Here is a 6,000-nt window from a genome sequence, read left to right on the forward strand (position 1 = left end):
CATGCAGTAAGTTTGATGCCATGTTCTCCCCAAATTCTAATAGGGTGCAATAAATATTTGTTATAGGAATCACGCTTTGTTGTATCCCTTAGCACGTGTCATGCTGTCTCTTCATTCTGCTTATTACCTCATTCCCCTTATACTACATTAACAGTGGAAATAATACATTATTGTGTCTGTGATTTATTGAGCAGGACTGTGGACCTAGACTCCAGGCCTTCAGGGCCAATAATACAGTGACCCTATGAATTATTACTGGAAGCCTTGTCATGATGTGGAACATTTGTCAGAATTTTCACAATTTTATGTTCCTCAGTTTCTAGTTCTTTTAATATTTCAGTACACATCTATATCATGTATACAATAGGTATTCATTTGTATGTGTACTTTTGTATCTGTTATATCAATACTTTTTTATGTTTGTAATTTGCTTTGCTCCCCATATACCACTGAATGTATATGCTATTTTTTTAGAAGAGCCTAGACCATTCTCTCTTGGGTGCAAACTATATCATCTTTGTTCCCTTTCTGTATTCACTTCTATGGGAATCACAGAAACAGCTGAGCCAAGTGATGGGCCTGCCTCTAAAATACATTTATAGCATATCCTGTGGCGGTAGCAATACCACTATTTCTATATTACTATAATTCTGTAATGTGTATGACCAGATACAATTGTTTGTTTGCTTTTTTAAATAGAAGACTTAGATCATGAAGTGTTTCACACTGTGCATATGATGATGCCCAATGCAAAAGAGATCTCTGCCAATAGACTTGCTTGTTGGTGTGATTGTACAAATAGATCACATGGATTAAAATTTATGAAATCAGCCAATATGACTATACCTTGTTGTTTCATAGCAAAGATTTCTAGCTTATAGATATACATATACAACTTTTTTTCACTATGTTTATGAGAGAATAAATATATATTTGTTGTTACCATTGTATCACATATATATTATCAGATAGTAAATCGAAAAGAGGACCTGTCACCTTTCCTGGCCGTTTTTTTTTTTTTTTTGCCAATACTTGCATTCTGGGACTACTACATTCACAATTCTAGTACATCTTGTCTTCTACGGCCCCATGCACACTACCAAGTGTGCCATTTGCAGCTGGTTCCAATGCTCCGTGAAATCAGAACGGATCAAATCCAAATTGGGATGATACTCAGATGTCATCCAAGTGAATTCCACTAAAATAGTAGACTACCTCAGCCTGCACACTTGGTTGTGCGCATGAGACCTTAGGCTTGGTTCACATCTGTGTCGGGTGTCCATTCTTCTGGTCCATTAGATGACCAGTACAGTAGAAAAACAAAGTGCAAAAATAGTGGACATAAACAGAGCCTGAGGGACCCCACTGACTATATTGGGGTCTCTTGGATGTTCGTCTGATGTCCATTCTTTTTAACTGTGTTTGGCCTACCAATAGTCTGGCTTGTAGCACAATTTTGACTGACGATTTATGATGGATCTGCACCAGACAGCCACCTGGTGCTGGTGTGAACGAAGCCTAACTCTGTGTTGTTCCTCTGTTATTCCTCCTAAAAATAGCTGCATAATACCATTCCTCCTATCAAAGAGTGGTGTCTTCTGATCGGACACTGTCCAATTGCTTAGGGACAAGCCTAAATTGATACCAGCCAGCTGTCAATATATTCATACATTTCTAGGAGGTATAACAAAGGAACATCACAATGGAGAGTTGAAAAAAATCTGAACCAAAATTGTTATTTTAAGAAGTTTTTTTGAAAGGTAACAGTTTCTATTTAATATGTATATGTATCTATATGTATCTCTACAGTATGTATACATATACACACATACACACACATATTTTCTGGTGCAAAATCTTCAAATAGACCCAGGTGACTCATGCAAGGATTGTGCTAGCAGTATTATATACATGTAAATACACACAGAGATATATACATTTTTAGATCCTGAACTGTGAAGGCAGCTAAGGTGAGTCAGGCGAGGGATGCGTTATTCCTGAGGAGCACGCTACTGTAGGATTGCTAGTGATGGGATGCTTGTGTGTGGTCGGAGCAATTAAAGCTTCTCTGGAGGATTAACCATGTTGCTGTGTTTACAGTCTGCTGATAATTACCAAATACATTTGTTAAACTAAGTGAATACGAGGTTACTGGAGGAGTGGCTCCAATAGTATACTCCGAATGGAGAAGAAATATCAGACCAGTATAATATAATATCTGTACTATTAGAGCCATCACTGTAATAAGTACTCAGGTGTATATAGACTTAATCTGTATTTACATTATCAACACCAAGGCAAGTAACAGCAGCACTGTGGTCACCATGTGTTCCCTACAGGGATGCACCATGTGGTTAGCACAGTTTCACCTGCCATTCCCTAGATGCACCAGATGGGTGGCTGGCTCTTCTACAATTTTCAGAGCTCCCAGATACTTTGGAGAAATTATGTGTGGCATAGAGCATTTTTAAGCCAGGAGGTCCTTACTCCTTCTGTACTGCATTTTGTCATAGGCTGGTAAAAACTAGAAGCATCTCCTTCCACAAGAATAAAGTCTTAACATTCATACTGTCCCTTCTCACAGGGTCTATATGTGTGTGCACTATGCATCCATTCATGCGTATCCTCACATCTGTGTAAGCAAACTTCTATTTCTAATGCTCCATCCTCATGTCTATACCTGATTGTATTCTGCATATCCCTATGCCTTTGTAAGTGTGCATGCAGTCGCCATTAGACATTCTGGGGCACAGATGAAGTAGGAGGATCATGTCTCCTCACCACAGTGAATAATATCATTCCTGAAACACAGTATGCAACATTTTACAATGCAGCATTATTCTCAATACATCTCTACTGTCTTCTATGTAACAAGTGCTACATTTCATAGGGTACCAATCTGCATTAACACGCTTCTTTTTCCTAAATGAAACCCTGCACGTTCCTTATACATAATTCTGCGTTTAGAAGTCTTAACTTTTATTACTAGGAGTTTAAGTAGCAGTTGTCACTATGAATATATAACTTTGTCTTCATGCCTATTGTTTCTGTAGTGTAGAAAGTGGAAGAAAGTGAATGTCTAATATTTCATCTACATCTCTCCAGCTGCATACAGTAAATACCTTACCTTAATTGCTATGTCATATGTGTACTGCAGAATGACAGGCTATCTCTGTGCATAGTTCGGGATATGTCCTGGACATATATATATACATATCTGGATGTACGTGTGCATATTCCTGTGTGTATGTGTGCGCCCGTGTAATTTCATCACACATTCATTACTCAGACTCACTCAGCCATGTAATAGAGACAGAGAGAGCGAGAGACAGAAAATCACAAGGCCTCATTCTACCCCCTCCCTGCCCAGGCCCCAGACAGACAGGCGGGCATGTATATGTGGGGCGGGGGTGAGAACCCACCCTTTGCTGCACCCCACTTAACCCGTTATCAGCCAAAAGTGTATCAAACAAGGGACTGCAGGCCTGTCTATCAGAAAGAGGGGTTAAAGCACTTATGAAATGGTCTACTTCTGACTCAAGTAATCATAGGGTTAAAACAGCATTCCTCCCCCTCCTTCTTGCACCCTGTCCTCTCTTTCTTTCACCAAAAACCCTTTCACCTTATTCTGTGGCTCCCCCTCCCTTACTCTCTTCACCCCCCCACTGCTTCACAGTACAAAGACCCTCTCATTCCCCTAACCCTCCCTCCTTTATTCTCACATTCCCCCTCTTCCTACCCCCCTTCCCAAGCACAGCAAAGAAGGAGTGAGAGAGAAAAACACACACTTAAAGGGAAAAAAGTTGCCCCGTTGTTCCGTAAATGTTTCTTTCCTGGATTTTAGCACACTTTTCAATCAGTCTATGTGAGATTCTGCATGTTGACACTTGTCTCCCATCTCTCTTTCTGATTCTGTCCGGTGTCTTTCTGCATCCTTCTGTATTCTCCGTCTCTCGCTATCTCACATTCCTCTTTCTGTTTCTCTCCTTCTCTCTCACTCCCTTTCTCCGCCCCCTCTCTCTCTCTCTCTCCCCGTTTCCCTCTCTCCTCTTTTCCTCCCTTCCTCTCTTTCTCTCTCTCCCGTTTCTGTCTCCCTATACCCTCCCTCTCCTTCTCTCTCTCTCCCCCCTCCTCTCTAGTACCCTCTGCACCTGCTAAGTTTTTTTAACCAATAATTCATTTTTTCCTCTCCCTTCTTTTACCATTTACGAAAGAAAAAACAATCCAAAATTCCCCCCCACTTCAAATAAATATAGCCTCCCATCCCTTACTTCGTCCACACTCCCCAAACCCTTATGCAGGATCAGAGTCAAAAATCCCGGACAATAAATGGATAAAATAGTGTTCCCCGAGCAGGAAAGTCTGTGTGTTATACTCACACTCCCGGGCAGAGAAGAGATTATCTGCTCCCGACGTCAGCGCTACGTGGTTGGTGAAGAATTAAACCCATGGCAGGGACAGCGAGATGCCTCTTTGTGCTTTTCATGCGTGCTGCAATTTGCATTTTCTAAGGGCCTTTCATCAAGCATGCGATCTCTCAGGGAGAGTTACACAAAAGCAGCTCAAATCCCCGCCACAAAAATGGATGCCCCCCTTCCTCCCCCTTCTCCTCCTCTATCTCTCTCCTCTCACTGACTGCCTCTCTCTCTCACTTTCTCTTCTTTTCCCTCTCTTTTTATAAACAGTCTCTCTTTCAGTGCCTCTCTCTCCTGTCTCTCTTCCTGTCTGCCTATTGATTAATTTCTGTCTGTCAACACTGCTCTGTCTCTCTCTCTCTGGGCTGATTTTTTTCTCTTTCATTTTATAATCTCTCTCTCTCTCTCTCTCTCTCTCTCTCTCTCTCTCTCGCTCAGTGTCTCACTTCATCGTTGCTTCTCCTGCTTTTCCTTTTCTTTAGTCTGCTCACTTCTCTCTTTTGATCTACCTGTACTTTTCTTTTGATTCTCTCTACCCGTGGCTTTCTTACACTCACAGTTTTCTTGTCTGTATCCTTACACTGTCCCTCCCCCTTTACACCTAAATATCTGTTTTGAGGTTCCTTCTCTCACAATGTGTCTCACACCTGCACTCTCTTTGCCCTTTCGTCTGGCACTCTAATTCTCACAGTGTCTTTTCATGACGAGTGTGAGAATACATATATATATATATATATATATATATATATATATATATATATATATATATATGTGTGTGTATAAATAATAATAAAAAGGCATGTGACAATGTATGCATTCACAAATATATATGTATACAGGCTATACTTGCTGACGCGCTGTGTACTGTTCATCTTCCTTCACCTGTTTCTTTCACTTCTTTCTGCAGTCTTTGCCATCTCTAAAGATCACCTCACATGCACTATATTTCTCCTATAAATCTCCTTGTCTCTTCCATCTCTCATCCTGCACATGCCCCCCTCAGTTACTTTTTTTTTTAGCCTTGTCTCTTTGTCCTCACGCATTTTGTGCCAAGACATTAAGGGAGTTGTTTGATGGACAGACACAGAGCAGTTTTGCCTGTATGTTCTTTTGTGTGTACTGTGTGCTTCATCACATGTCTCTGAGAACAATTTAGTGCGAACGTCTAAAGAATACAAATGATGCATGATGCTTTCTAACATGTGTGGATGCTTCTGTGTCGCCCTGGTTAGATGCCTGTGTGTCTACAAGGTCATACCTTCATGTCACCTAACACTCCACAGTCTCCTACCTTAGTACTGCAGCTTCAAAAGAAACAGGGAAGTTTTCATTCCTCCTGAAATGAAGAAAAAAAGTGATGTGTTAGCTTCACCAGTCATGTAACAGATTTAACATAGAGTCTGCTGCTAACATTAGTGGGTATAAATCAGTATAAATATCCGGATAATGCACATGAGGCACCACTAGCACTCTTTAAAAACTTGGACTTACCGCATCCCTCCACTCCAATATGTCATCATTAGTAATTGTATAATATATTACTATTACCCATATACATCCATATAGAAGAACAAATTACATGTGT

At 40.6% G+C, this 6,000-nt stretch overlaps 1 protein-coding gene across 2 annotated transcripts in view; it reads right to left on the reverse strand.

Annotated features, from left to right (window-relative positions):
- Nucleotides 1-4,832, reverse strand: part of LOC142206872 (zinc finger protein 219-like) — a 29,842-nt gene extending 25,010 nt beyond the window's left edge. Inside the window, exon 1 of one of the 2 annotated variants that reach the window (XM_075276635.1) lies at nucleotides 4,380-4,832. The gene's annotated coding sequence lies outside the window, so the exon portion shown is untranslated. Of the gene's footprint in view, nucleotides 1-2,680; nucleotides 2,966-4,379 lie in introns of those variants that run through there. The other variant, XM_075276636.1, reaches the window with a different exon arrangement.
- Between the last annotated feature and the right edge of the window lie 1,168 nt (nucleotides 4,833-6,000).

This window comes from Leptodactylus fuscus, chromosome 1 (genome assembly GCF_031893055.1).
Source record: "Leptodactylus fuscus isolate aLepFus1 chromosome 1, aLepFus1.hap2, whole genome shotgun sequence".
Lineage (NCBI taxonomy): Eukaryota > Metazoa > Chordata > Amphibia > Anura > Leptodactylidae > Leptodactylus > Leptodactylus fuscus.